Source organism: Crotalus tigris, unplaced genomic scaffold (genome assembly GCF_016545835.1).
Source record: "Crotalus tigris isolate CLP2741 ecotype Arizona unplaced genomic scaffold, ASM1654583v1 scf7180000018362.2422785, whole genome shotgun sequence".
NCBI lineage: Eukaryota > Metazoa > Chordata > Lepidosauria > Squamata > Viperidae > Crotalus > Crotalus tigris.
In genome coordinates this window covers 765,554-780,936 of record NW_024096964.1, presented here as the reverse complement: position 1 = coordinate 780,936, position 15,383 = coordinate 765,554, and the positions used below count along the sequence as shown (strand labels likewise).

At 43.6% G+C, this 15,383-nt stretch overlaps 1 protein-coding gene across 11 annotated transcripts in view; it reads right to left on the bottom strand.

The window, feature by feature from the left end:
- TMEM150C (transmembrane protein 150C) overlaps window positions 1–8,059 on the bottom strand; it is a 39,596-nt gene extending 31,537 nt beyond the window's left edge. For 2 of the 11 annotated variants that reach the window (XM_039350864.1, XM_039350869.1), the window contains exons 1-3: window positions 7,662–7,987; window positions 5,564–5,644; window positions 1,947–2,013 (exon numbers count right to left, since the gene is read on the bottom strand). The gene's annotated coding sequence lies outside the window, so the exon portion shown is untranslated. Of the gene's footprint in view, window positions 1–1,946; window positions 2,014–2,685; window positions 2,812–5,563; window positions 5,645–7,661 lie in introns of all 11 variants that reach the window. The other 9 variants (XM_039350865.1, XM_039350870.1, XM_039350863.1 and 6 more) reach the window with 6 other exon arrangements.
- Window positions 8,060–15,383: the final 7,324 nt, after the last annotated feature.

Below are 15,383 nucleotides of genomic sequence, written 5' to 3'. Positions count from 1 at the left end.
AGAAGGTTAAAATAGTGTAGGATTATAACCCCAATATAATTGAGGCTGAAAAGAAGAAAGTATGGATTGATGTGGCAATACCAGGAGCTAGTAGAACAGAAGACAATGAATTGCAGAAGATCACAATGTATCAGGATCTGAAAATCAAAACTGAAAGACTATGGCATAAATCGGCTGTGGTGGTCGCAGGGTTTATCAGCACCCTGGGTGCCATATCCAAAAATCTCGGGTGGCATTTAGAAAATCTGGGCGTTGACAAAATTTCCATCTGTCAATTGCAAAAGTCCACACAGCATCTATTGTGCTGATACATGCTGGGTTCTTGGGAAGATGCACATGAAGGCCAACACAGCTAAAGAACTGGCAGCTGTGTTTTCACATATTCTTCCTCCAATTCAAAATGTCCCTACATTTGCATGCTGGCTGGGAAATTTTGCAAGTCCACACATCTTCAAGTTGCCAAGGTTGAGAAGCCCTGAGAGTTTACAATCCAGCTTGGAATTCCAAATTAAGGAAATTGCAGAAGGCAGGGAAGAATAAACACTACAGAATAAACAATATGTGAGTCAGATTTCTCCACAAGTGCCAACTACATAATGACAAATCATTTATTAGTTTTATCTTAATTCCAGAAAAGAAGTGATTCAAGGCTTGTCACATTGATCAATTGAAATAATGCCTTTTGTACAAGTCATGGCATCGTTCACCATACTTCTTCCTATTTCTCACACAACAACATCTCTCTGAACTATCGCACCAAGCCAATCCATTCCATTTGACAGACTGGGGATATTAAACCCACTACCAGTTTACAAAACTGCACTCACATTTTTTTTTAAAAAAAAAAAGAAAAACAAAAAAGAAAGAAGTTCCAGGAACACTTTAGCTCAGCCTTAAAAGTCCCTAGATACTATGCCAAAAAGCAAACACACGCAATATTTAAAGCTCCGAACATTGCCAATCTCACACAATCACAGTCATTTGAGAGCTGTGATTTCTCCCTCGGTAATTTATTCTGACTGCACAATATGCTTCCTTTGAAATTATTTGGAGGGTTATAAAAAGCAAAATTAGATAAGAGACATTGACCCAGTTCAGATGACAAAGTAAAGTAGCCTGCAGATTAGCTCAGCGTGTTGCCTAAATCTAGAGTATGGTTAAGGACCACCTTAACTCCTACCTGTAATAACAGATTGTTTTATGATTATCTTATGTTAACCACATAGACCGGCATGTTATCCAAACCCACATTAGTGGTTAATTCATGATTAAGCAGCCATTATTCCTCCAGGAACACAAAACAAGGAACAAGACTTGCGGCAAAGCTGCTTTTCTGCTGCTCCCTCTTATTATTCTGTTCTAATTGCTGTACTGTCACACATTGACTTTGTTGTTAAAACAAAAAGGCAGGGGAACAATCAGCATTTCCTTCCCACATGCAAAGGCTCTGGCTATAATCATATAAATCCAAGGTAGGTTTTAGAAGCATTTTTGAGAAATGAACCTCACAGTAACTATATTGCTTAAAAGGGCATAGTCCAATTACATTCCTACCCAGTTTGGTGTGTAATTTGGGGCAAGTTCATCAAGCAAGCACCTTAACCATGGTTAACTCTAATCCTGTTTAGTAGATCATGCAAATACAATGATTGAGGCTTCTAGATAAGACTAATGCAGTAGAGTCTATCCTAAGTGCCATGCAAAGCAATGAAACTTAAAATTGTTGTGATTAATTTGTTTCATTACTTTATACAGATCTTACACATGACAGGTTTTGACTATTGAGGCTTACAAGACCAGGAAAAACAGAGGACAATAAACAGAGCTGCTATTCTTATCAAAAGAAAAAGCTTTTATCCATAAATTTGGTACGTCTGTCTTTTTCTTTTTGGAAAGCTCCAGTAGCCGTGTGGTTTAACATCTTCAGCGTTATAGGGAAAACTTACCTTCTAATGTGCAAGAGCTTCAGCATATATGATGCTTTATGGAAAGTCACACTTTGCTCTCAGCCTGCTAGACAGAAAACCACATGTCAGTTACAATATCCAAGACATGCTTTGAAAGTCAATAATCCAGGGGAAAAAAAGAGGCAGACATCTTAGGACATGGGTGTCAAACTCGCCATGTCACGTGACGTGTTGTGACATATCACGACTCTTTTTGCATTGCTGGCAATGGGGTGAGCGTGGCTTCAATAGGCTGCATTGCATTGCCGGCAGTTTGCCTTGCAGATCTAAGGCAAGCTTAAAACAGGGGTCCTCAACCTTAGCAACTTTAAGACGTGTGGACTTCAACTCCCAGAATTCCTCAGCCAGCCTCAGCCAGCAAAGCTGGCTGAGGAATTCTGGGGGTTGAAGTCCACAAGTCTTAAAGTTGCCACGGTTGGAGACCCCTGGCTTAAATGACCAGTTCCCCTGTGCACAGACATGTGTTTTCTGCACATATGACAACTGAACACAAACAGCAAGAACCTGGAACTGTCCAGATGTCTGAACTTCAATCCCACTGACTGCACCTACCACTGTCCACAGCAATGCACTGTGGGAGACATAGAACAAAATGATTGGATAGATATAGGCTGCTTTATTAATGCTGTTTCACTGAATCCTTCATGAATGTAGCCAGCAGCAGCTCGCTGGATTTTGGGGTGCTTTTTTTAAACTGGATCACAAATTTGAACTTCACCTGGTACTGCATCAGTTCATTAGAGACAGGGCCTTCACAGGGATTTAAATATTCCCCTGCCATGAATTGTGTGCAAAGTCAAAAGGATGTACATGTCTTCTAGGACCAGCCTCTGATGATCGGTATCTGCAGGTATGAAGACACACAACTGGGCATGTCCATGCAAGAACTGCGCACAGCTAGTCTAGTGAAGAGAAGGACGAGGGGTGACATGATAGCAGTGTTCCAATATTTGAGGGGCTTCCACAGAGAGGAGGGGATCAACCTATTTTCCAAAGCACCTGAAGGCCAGACAAGGAATAATGGATGGAAACTGATCAAGGAGAGATTCAACCTAGAAATAAGGAGAACTTTTCTCACAGTGAGAACAATTAACCAGTGGAACAGTTTGCCTCCAGAAGATGTGGGTGCTTCATCACTGGAAGCTTTCAAGAAGAAACTGGACAGCCACTTGTCAGAAATGGTAGAGGGTCTCCTGCTTGAGCAGGGGGTTGGACTAGATGACCTACAAGGTCCCTTCCAACTCTGTGGAACAAAATGGGATTGAAGACATGAAAAGATTGTGCTCTGGCATTTGTGATGATCCAACCCTCAATTACTCAGTAGTGACTTTATATACAGTCACAAACAGGTGGAGACAGATGTTGTCTAAATCTTTGGCCCAACACAATGTTCTGCTTCCTCAGAACATTCACCTTTTTGCAAGATTACTCTTTCTCTTTTCAATTTTCTCTTTCTTTCTCTCCCCCCCCCCTTTCTCATCTTCCTTCTGCTCAGATAGTAGATACAAATCTATGGCAATTTCTCCTTTTCTTTTTCTATCTTTAAACTTATCAAAGAGTTTGGACATGAACTAGAATGAAACCACTGTCACCCCAGGTGTCTCGTTTTCTACAAAAAAATACAGTTGAAAATCCTTCATCATCTTAGCTATTGTTGGCGTATAAATCAAAAGGCAACCTTGGAAAAGATAGGAAGTTTGGAACTGTAACCCATATTCTAACCACAAATTATGAATTTAAAAAAAGTACATACAGTACAGCCTTAAGTATACAAAGACAACGTATTTATTTACCCCAAAGAGAAAGCCAGCATCCTATGCTAAATATATTCCACTATCCCTATTTTTAAAAAAAGTCCACTCCCACAATCAGAGAACAAAGAAAGGGTGTGGGCAAGGGAAATCCTTCCTTGTGTCCAGTATTGCAAACTGAAGCATAATAAAGTGGACAAATGGAGATGCATAATTATAAGCACAAAAAGATGTGTTTTTTTTCCTGTAAAGATGTTTCCATAAGCTTAAACAGCAATTGCAGCAACAGTTCTTTTCCTTTTATCCCTGCCTTTTTTTCCACCCCTCTTTTTATCCTGAGTCCCTTTTTATAGTGTGCAAGCCCCTTATTTATTTGTTTGTTTGATTGATCGTTCATACCCCCACCTCAACTGGATGACTCTGGCCAGCTTATAATTCTAAATAGCAAGAGCAATGGCACTTAAGACTTACATACTACTTCACAGTGCTTTACAGCCCTCTCTAAGCGATTTACAGTGTCAGCACATTAATAGTAATAATAATAATAATAATAATAATAATAATAATAATAATAATAATAATAATAATAATAATAATAGTAATATAAAGTTGGAAGTGACCTTGGAGGTCATCTAGTCCAATCCCTGCTCAGGCAAGAAAGCCTATACCATTTCGGACAAAGGCTGTCCAGTTTCTTCTTTAAAACTTCCAGATAGTGGATGTGGCAGTGCCTGGAGATAGCAGAATAGAAGAGAAAGAACTGGAGAAAATAACAAAATACAAAGACCTACAAATAGAAATAGAAAGACTGTGGCAAAAGCAAGCAAGGGTAGTACCAATAGTAAGAGGCTTCTTGGGTGCAATCCCAAAACAACTGGAGCACCACTTGAACACCATTGGCATTGACAAATTCGCTATTAGTCAATTTCAAAAGGCGGCCTTATTAGGAACTGCTTCCATCCTGCGACGATATCTGTAATACCATCAAACATCCACATCTGCCTATCCCAGGTCCTGGGTAAGGACTCGATAGGTAGACAAAATGCCAAATCCAGTCTGAACATCTGATTGACTGTGCGATGATCAATAATATAAAGTTGGAAGTGACCTTGGAGGTCATCTAGTCCAATCCCTGCTCAGGCAGGAAAGCCTATACCATTTCGGACAAAGGCTGTCCAGTTTCTTCTTTAAAACTTCCAGTGTTGGAGCATTCACTGCTTCTGGAGGCAGGTTGTTCCACTGGTTAATTGTTCTAACTGTCAGGAAGTTTCTCCTTAGTTCTAGGTTGCTTCTCTCTTTGGTTAGTTTCCATCTGTTGCTTCTTGTCCTGCCTCCAGGTGCTTTGGAGAATCGCTTGACTCCCTCTTCTTTGTGGCAATCCCTGAGATATTGGAACACTGCTATCATGTCCCCCCTAGTCTTTCTCTTCATTAAACTAGATCAGTGGTTCTCAACCTGTGGGTCGGGATCCCATTTGGGGTTAAACGACCATTTCACGGGGGTCGCCAAACAACGCAGTCCGCCATTTTTTTCCCCTTTTCCTTAGCTGTGCTACTCCCTTTTATTCTATTGGCTTTTGAAAGCCAATAGAATAGACTCTCTTGAATAGAGTCTAATTCTATTGGCTTTCAAAAGCCAATAGGAATTGTCCAGGCTGTCTCTGCCCTGCTGAGCCCGCCAAAAGTCCCATTCTGCAAACGGTGCTGCACCAGTTGAGTAGTCCTCGACTTACGACCAGTTGAGTAGTCCTCGACTTACGACCGGTTAGGGGTCGCGGCATTAAAAAGGTTGAGAACCACTGAACTAGATATACCCAATTCCAGCAACTGTTCCTTATATGTTTACCTCCAACAATCTGGGTCCTCATTTTACTGAACTTGGAACGATGGAAGACTGATTCGACCTGGAGCAATCAGGACTGGACTCCTGGCAGTGGGCAAAGTCAGCCTGTAACACTGCATTCTAACCACTGAGCCACCACAGACATTTAGAACCAATAAAAACAGTACAAAATAGATATATACAGCATCCGATTTAACAGTAAAACGAATAGACAGGGTTCTTAATACTTTCAGAACTCCAGATTTGAACACGTATCCAAGTTTTTACAGTTTTTAGGGTTGGGATCACTCTAATCCAGTGGTTCTCAACCTGTGGGTCGGGACCCCCTTTGGGGTCAAATGACCATTTCACGGGGGTCGCCAAACCACACTGTCCGCCATTTTTTTCCCTTTTCCCTAGCTGTCCTACTCCCTCTTATTGGTGGCCACACCCACTTGGGGGTCACCACAACATGGGGAACTGTATTATGGGGTCACGGCATTAGAAAGGTTGAGAACCACTGCTCTAATCTCTGAAGGGGGGATATTCCACAGAGTGGCTTTCTTCTGCTCCCTGCCAATCAACATTCTTTAACTGATAGGATCCCCAACTTGCCCAATCTGCTGGACTGAAATAGACAGGCCAGGTATTTGATTGCTGATGCACACCTAGAGGTCTCAAGTGCCATAACCCAGGACAGCCTGCCCCAGCCCTGTCCCCCCTCCAGATGTATGGACATGATCTCTCAAAGTTCTTAGCAAGGGCCACACCAGTTAGGAATTCTGGGAGCTGCCGTCCCAGCACATCTGGATGTTGCCAGCATTTGGAAAGCTGGTGGAAGAAACCCAAGAATAGTTTCAGATCACCTCATTTTCAGGAGCAAAGTTCTACCCACCCCCCCCATTAGATTCTCTGGAGGATGCTTGACTGTAGCTTTGGAAGTTGGTTGACAGTCAGACATGGGGAAGGAGAATATCCAACCCCCATTCCAACGGTGGCATCTAAACCGCCCTATTCCTTTGTCAGTTGTTTCTAAGAACAAAATTAACCCGAATTAAAAGATGCTCTTTCCTCTTTTTCTGACCCATGGCACTCCCTGCACTATAACTATTCCCACTTTTTGCACACTTTTGCGCACACCCATCTCTCATACTCAGGGGCACTTCACTACTGAAACAATAGCAAGCACATGGCTTTGGAGAGTCCTTAGGCTGCCTGCAACATGCAAGAAAGAAAGAAATCCTTATCACCACCATCCACACCACTAAGACTTTCCAAGATTAACGGCTGCAGGATGGAAATATCTGAAATAAGGGGCACACCCCCACCCACAAACAGTTTGCTTCTAAGGACTGGGATTATGAAGACAACTCTAAGGTTTTTACTGGGCTGCAATGAGGAGCACACTGAAAAACACAAGCAAATGAAGCTGGCCTCACTCCAGGGCAGGTGAAGCCTTGCAAAAAGTGCCTATGCTTGAATGATGCAGGAAAGCAAGCTTTTAGCACAGAGAGCTAGGCTTAGGGAGGAGAAAAATATTAATAGCACCATCTTATACCGGCTTCATCAGGGGTTACCCCCCAGGGAAGGGAGCAAAGGACTGCAGCTTGCAGACTGCAGTCACTGCAAGCTGCATTTCAGGTCAGATAAACTACTGCATGCATCCCAAAGTGGGTGATTTGCTGTTTCCCTTTTTTTTTTTTTTTTCTCTCCCCTCCAGGTTGGTGGAGAGGGTTTAAGAGCACAGAAAGGCAGCAGGAAATCAAGGGAAGGACAAGGGCTGGCTAAGACAAGGCAACGGGGAGAAATCAAGTCAAACCATCCTCCTTTACAAACACCAGCTGCCAATCCTTCGGGACTGCACCCAGATCTTGGCGGTGCCTGCAGAAGGAGAAAGCGTGGGCAGCGGCGCGGGGGAGAGGTGTGTGTGTGTGTGTGTGTGTGTGTGTGGAGGCAGGAGGTTAAGCACATGGTATCCCCAATATTCAGAGTTGCTGGGGCTACAACAGGACCGGGCGCCCTGGAGAGGGGCACGGAGGGAGGGAGGGAGCGCAGAGGTTACAGATACACAGGAGGGAAAAGAAGGGCAGCCCGGTGGAAAGCGAGCATCCGATCTACCCACCTGTCGAGGACCTGGGACCTAGCCCGCGAGGAGGAGGAGGAAGAGAAGGGGCGACGAGCGCAAGAGCCCAACGACCACCTGGCCGCGCCGAGCAGAAGACGGTTTCCCCGCGAGGAAGCGGTGCGGCGGGGACCTGCCCGCCCTGTCTGGCCGGCCTCTCCGGGGTCAGAGACAAAGAGCGCCTGCCTGCTTCTCTCCCTCCGATGCTCGTAAAGGGAAAATAAGGGGGGTGGGGGGAAACACACCCCAAAAGGGGCGTGGGACGGATGGATCCTGATAGGAAGGGATGCGGGCGAGGGTGGGGACATCCTGACGACGCAGGAGAAAACCTTCGGGCTGCCGGCAAGACGGGGGGAGGCGCCGCGGGCAAGACCGACCTCCCCTTCTTAGCCGAGGCCCCCCGCGCAGCCCCCGCCGCAGCCCTTCCCCGCCGCCCCGCCTGGCCAGAGGGACGCTCGGGAGGCGCTGCGGGCTGCGGCTGTAGGGCACGTGTGAACGGGAGACACGCGGAGGAGATGCGGGGACTAGGTCTCCAGCACTCGTGGAGGCCGCCTTGCCTTGCCAGGTGCCCAACGCAGCCCCCCCCCCCACGGTTTGCGTGAACCTCGGTCTCCCCCCCCCCAACGGGCTGAACCGCCCGCTCCCCTGCCTGCCTCTGCGGTGTTTTGTGTTCTAAGAGCCCTTTCCAATGATCATTTATAACTCGGGGTTGAAATGAGGGGTCCTTGGTGGTCTCTGAGCTTGTTTTTTTTTTTCTTTTTTTCCCTTGCAGATCTTTCATTACCCAAGCATCAGTGCTAGTCCGCAGTCAGTATCGCTGATGTTGTTACCTAGTTTGGAGAGTGAAACGTCTGCCAGAAAAAAAAAAAAAAGCTCAGAGAGCACCTCATACTTATAGTACGTACATATCCTACTGTAAGAAGAATGCATTTGCAATTGATAAAAACATGCTCACAATCAAGTAGTGTAATGCAGGGCTTTTCAATCAGTGGTATGGGTACCACCTGTGGTACATTGGCACCTGGCAGGTGGTACGCAACCATCCTAGAAAAGTGGTAGCCGGGGAGGGGATTGAGCTGAACCAGTGGCAGCATCTCACAAGCCTGAGCGAGAGATGGCTGGAGCTGCAGGGCTGTCAGGGCTCAGCGGAAGCACCAGGATCAGCGCCAGGCTGCAGCTGGAGCTGGCACTGATCCTGGTGCTACTGCTGAGCCCTGAAGCTGAAGCAGCTTCAATCAGCTGGAATGTTGTGGCCTCTCCAGGGTCTTGTGATTTACATTCAGATGCTTGGCAACTGATTCATATTTATGACGGTCACAGCATCCTAGGGTCATGTGAAGTGACCAAAACCTGCTGCAATCATCCAGCAGACAGGGGAATAAAAACCAAATACCCCCCCTACCCCACCCCCGCTGCCAATCCTCAACAGAAATGCTCAGAACAATGAAAACATCCAACAGGAGGAAGAGCGCAGCGGGTGGGCAGACATCTTGCTTGGCTGTGGCTTGGGGGGCACTTTTTCCAGTGCCATTGTAACTGTGAATAGTCACTAAGCGAACTGTTGTAAGTCGAGGACTATCTGTTCTACTCATTTTTTCTTTTTGGGGGGGGGTCATCATATTTTTGACACCTTGCTAGGCAGCTGGTGGTACTCGGATATTGCCATATCCTAAAAGTGGTACAATGGGTGAAAAGGTTGAAAAGCTCTGGTGTAATGCACACTATGTGGGTTCCCTTAAGACAAGGACCCAACTGATATATTGCTCTCAGTACATTTTATTTAACCATATATTGTTCAATATGTCCTACCTGGGTTCAACAACAAACTATACCAGTTATGGCGAACCTTTTAGAGACCGAGTGCCCCAAAACCACCCCTGCCCCCCCTCCGTCTCCCACCCTATCTGCTCCGCCCCTGCCCCACCAGCCCATAGGCCCAGCCCACTGCATCCATGGCCCGTCGCAGTAGATCGCCCAGGCAGCCCTGCAGCACCATGGCAGCCACGCCCTCAGCCCACACCCCTCAGCATCATCTGCATGCTATAGGGTGCGAGGGCAGAGTCTTGTCCCTGTTGCCCGGCTATGTACTTGGCTGTGCTGCTCCGTGCGGGCCACGCCTGGGGCGACTCTCCTCCAGGGGGGCTGCTGGTGAGGAGGGAGGCGTGGGGGGAGGCGGGTCTGGGGTGACAGCACGCGTGCCCACAGAGAGGGCTCCGAGTGCCACCTCTGGAACTCGTGCCATAGGTTTGCCACCACTGAACTATACCATGAATCTTGGTTTGCAAACCAAAAGGGCTGAGCTTACTTGACCCAGCCTAGAACAAGCAAAGCCAACCTTTGGCTTTGTTGTGCAGTGTGTGAATTCAGGCTAGGAAGGGTTTTATTTGAGCTTCTTAAGGCAACTGTTAGAAAGGTATTTTAATTGCTCTAAGCCAGGCAACTAGCTGGGCGCTAGTTAGCAGTTGGCTGAATCTCTCAGTACCTTATGTCAACACATGAGAGTCCAAAGTATGATATAGGTTACCTCTTTTCTACTTCCGTTAAAAACACACACACTAATAACACATGTGCTATTTGTACATTTTATCTGTGTGTGTGGTTACAGTAGAAGGGAAAGAATCAAATGTCGTTCCCTGATTCATCACTTGGGGGTAGGGTATCAAGAATGGACTCGGGTGTAGGGATGAATAAAATGTTTCTTAACCACTGCTTTGAAAAGAACAGCTTCTGTGACATGGACGGCTTGGCTCTTTTTTGAAAAACATACCCAGTTCTTAGAAATCAGTGGAATTCAGAATCTCAAAGATTATCGAAACAAGTTGTTTCATTTTGGTTTCGGTTTTGTTTTGTAAAATAAAGGTTCTTAATTGGAGAAGAGCTACATAATTTTTCAAGTTCCTAACAGCAAAAAGAATAAATGAGACTCCGAATGGGATAAAATTTAGCCTGCTGAATAGCACCAGGGAGCCTTAATTCCAATCTCTTAGGGGATTAGTCACTGTTTACATTATTATGATGAGAATAAATATATGAAGGAAAGAATGCTTTGGTCACACAAAGTTCCCATAAAGCAACAGTGAAATATAAATACGATTCATCGTCCAGCACAAATCAATAAATACAAAGGCCTTAAGGTGGGAGAGTTTGGTCCAAGAAGTAGAAAAAAATCACCCTGGGATTTTTTAAAAAATATATTTGATCTTATCTAAATGGACATTTGATTTTCTCTATGCTAAAAATAACAATTTGATGGCAACTATTGGAGGTGTGCAAAAAGAACATTGCAACAATTGTGTGAACAAATGCAAACAAGGGATTAGTTGGACAAATATACAAAAGGCGTTTGGCACAATTCTGACTGCAAATGAATGCAGGTGACAAAAGCCACATTTGGAAAGTACAAAGTGACTTTTTACTGTGTAGGTGGTATGCGGAGAAGACTTGAGAAAAAGCACATGATCGGATTTGAATTGGAAGTCAGTTAATGAGTGTGGTAAAAGTGGTAGTTGATGCAAGTGAATAATTGTATGAGAATAATTGGAATGCTTAGCAAATGGTTCAACACCAAACAGAGAGCAAAACAAGAATGTGTGATGTTCCCTTATTGTTATTTATTTGTGAATGAATAAAGAACATATTTAAGAAGGAAAAGTGAATGTGTCAAGGGAAAGGAGAACTCTAAGAATGTTGTGTTGTGGTTCTATAAAGCTGATGCAACCCACGAATCCAGGTTTAGTATATACAGTCTGGCAGAAATTCAGACAGATATGTTTATTTTGAACAGAGAGACAATTTCTAAGTCCCAGATTTTAACAACAGAACCTTCAAGTTAATTCATAACTTTAGCATGTTACATCCATCAACGACTGGCTGAGAGGTACACACCTACTAAAGGAAGAAACAGAGAAACAGACTACTCCAGTTTTTGCAACTTAACAGAAAAAAAACAACAATTTTCATGTGGAAGAAATAAAAGTATGTGCCATCTTGGTCTGTGGGAGGTGAAAGGGTATTTTGGGAAAAATCAAAGGTACCATTTACAGCCACTCATGACTAGCCTTACTAGGACCAATCAAAGGGTTAAGTACCAATTTAATTTTGGATTCTTTTTCAGTCAAGGGTTGGAATTAGTTAATGCTAGGATAAGAGAACTACCAAAAAAATTCCCAGTCATAAATTTGCTAGAGAGGGGAGGAAAAAAAACCCCTAGAAGGATGCAAATCACTTTCATGTTGGTTGCTAAGACTTGGATATGTAATCTTCCTTCTTTTACTTTAGTTCTTCAGAATTAAAAATGTGGTTGTGTTGGCACCAAAATTGGATTCTGCCTTTTTATGAAGAGGATTCTTTATCATCTAGAACAGGGGTGTCCAATGTCGACATCTTTAAGACTTGTGGACTTCAATTCCCAGAATTCCCCAGCCAGCATGACTGGCTGGGGAATTCTGGGAATTGAAGTCCACAAGTCTTAAAGTTGCCAAGTTTGGACATCCTTGATCTTAAGGATGACCATACAACTGTCCAATCTCTACATCACCGTACACGGTTTGATTAATTCTTCCCTTAGGGAAATAATCCAATTCCTGTCACACTTTTCAGACCAAAAGACTTTTTTCAAAAATTCGGTTATCTGCTTAGCTGAGGAATGAAATTGGCCTATAAATTCCAAACAGCAGAGCTTTTGGTGGAAAGATGAGCCTTTTTAGCAACGGGAAGGGTATTTCCTTCCTTTTTAAACTGTCCTTGTTTTTATAAGAACATCTGAAGAACAAAAAGAACTCTTCATGCTGACCGACTAGTTTGGGCTGACTGATTTGCGCCTAAAAGGGATATTATCGACAACAGATGTTGATTTTAAAAAAACAGACTGAGGTAACCCTGACTGATCTGAATAAAAAAGGCTGGCAGTGGCTCTATTGAACTTCTGGGAAAATGGGGTGATTTTACCCTTTTTTTGGGCAAATCAGCAAAAAAACGAAGAAGAAGATTTTGTTTTTTTAAAAAAGTCCTTTCTTTTAAGCAGTTCCTATTTTTAATTCCAGACTTCTTCCTTATAGCCATCTCACACTGTCTTCAGCTTCAGTTGCTTTATGTACTTGGTAATAATCAGTGGAGGGTCATTTGGTTCATGCAGTTACTTTTTCTTTCTTTTTTTCTTAGGGATGAAGGGCAGAACTGCCTTCCTGGAATTGATGTTTCATCATAAAATATTTCTGAATCCAGACTTTTGCTTTGTAGTTAACTGGTAGCAATTCTCCTTTCCTATGGTGAATTCCTCTAATCTTTATTCCTCTAATCAATAACGTTTATTGCAGGTATATCCCTCATTTCTTTGGGAAGCTCAAGAGATTGTTACGACAGTCCTCGACTTACAACAGTTCGTTTAGTGACTGTTCAAAGTTACAACGGCACTGAAAAATGTGACTTATGACCATTTTTCACCTCTGCAGCATCTCCATGATCATGTGATCAAAATTCAGATGCTTGGCAACTGCTTCATATTTATGACCGTTGCTGTGTTCCAAGGTCACAAGCCCAGGGCATCCACAAAGGAGTGTGAAAAAAAGGGAATGTGGCAGGTACACGTGAGCAATTAAGGCCTCACCTTTTTTTAAACATATAAAATGGTGGGGGTTTGATCAGTTGCCCATATTATCTTAACTCTATTGAATCACTCCATTCTGGAAATGTCCATAGTGATTTTCATCAGAACAAATGGGGCTCACTCGTGGCTTCTGCCCTTGTGATTGTGGTGACATACAGGCAACAACTGTTAGTGTTTGTGTGCTGCCCAGTGCACACTTGAGGACAGAACACAATGTCAAGTGTGTCCCAGCTTGGGCCCTCAGAAAAGAAAGACCCTCGACTCCATTTGTACTGAAAAATATACTTTTCCTAGAGGCAAACAGTTACAGCGTAGCAAAGGATTTCCTACTTAGTCTGGGTAATTTTCCTTTTTGCCCCCTTGGTCCTCTTGGTGATATCCAATAAGGTTCAATGTAGGTGTTGGGGTAACAACTCCACATTTTGGCACCTTTTTGGATCAGCGTTCTGCATTCCGTTCCCAGGCTACTGTCCTTTGATTTCTCAATAGTGCCTCTGGTTCTTGTCATTCCCCCTCCTTTCCTATCTTCCCAATCCCCGTCCAAACATTTTATGGCAATTTGCCATCAAACCAGAGCGAAGCAGGGCTGAAGCAGTTTGATGGCAGATCTGACAATTAATGTTGCTATTTTCTGGGGAAAATCTGTTTAACTTGTGTGTATTTTAATCTTATATTTTACCTTTTATGTCACACAGCATGCCTTATTTTAATTGTGATGCTTCTGACACAAATAAACAAACAAACATCAAGCCCAGTTGTAAATATGGTTAGAGAAAGCCCGAAGTCCATTCACCCAGCTTCAGTGGGCTTATATAATCCTGACTCCCTCAAACCACAATGACTGGATTGCACAGTACAAACTAAAACACAAGCTATTTTATTACCCAAGACACAAAACATTTGAGGTTACCCCAAGGGATGTAATAAATCAGGCTGAGGGATAACACTCCAAGCCTTTCACTCAGTTTCATAGCTGAATGGGAATTTGAACCTTGTTCAATATCTAAGCCAGTGGTTCTCAACCTTTTTAATGCCGCGACCCCCAACCGATTGTAAGTTGTGGACTACTCAACCGGTCGTGAGTTGAGGACTACTCAACTGGTGCAGCACCGTTTGCAGAATGGGACTTTTGGTGGGCTCAGCAGGGCATAGACAGCCTGGACAATTCCTATTGGCTTTTGAAAGCCAATAGAATTAGACTCTATTCAAGAGAGTCTATTCTATTGGCTTTCAAAAGCCAATAGAATAAAAGGGAGTAGCACAGCTAAGGAAAAGGGGGAAAAAATGGCGGACTGCATTGTTTGGCGACCCCCATGAAATGGTCGTTCAACCCCAAATGGGGTCCCCACCCACAGGTTGAGAACCACTGATCTAAGCAATATCTAACCGACTGGGTTCAGCAGGTAAGCAAGCCAATCGCATGTCTTGACATGTTCCTAAATGATTTATTTTCTAAATCTGAGGTTTCCATTCTTCTATTAGAGGTGAGGTTGATGTTTGTCTATGATGGTTTGGTTTGGAGACTCTATAGCATTGTGGTTATTTAAAATATTAACTTGGGTTGGGAAATCTAACTTCCAAATTAGATTTGTCTCAGGGCCCACTGTTAAGTTGATTGAAGGAGACGAAAGGAGAACTTCTTGAATATCCGCATGAGCTCCCATAGAGGGGATGAAGGCAATAAATACATTAGCATAATCTAAATGTACATCATACATATATGCATGCTAATTTGCCTTCCAGGAGAGAAGAAAACAGAATCCCATGTTCAACACTACACACACACACACACACACACACACACACACACACACACACTGGTATACAGTATGTATATGGGAGAGAAAGAGAATTTTTCTCTCCACATTAACAGGCCTAAATGTTTTGAAATATTAGGAGAATTATTTTGTTTTCTCTTCAGGATTAATTTATTTTTGTCTGGGAATATTTTTAAACATTTTAATTTGAAAGTGTCACCTTTTTTTTTTTTAAACTCCAGGCAGGTACTCCCTTGTTCCAAGCCTTTAGGGCAGTGATGGCGAACCTTTTAGAGACTGAGTGCCCAAATTGCAACCCAAAACCCACTTACCGTATATTCCGGCATATAAGGCGACTGG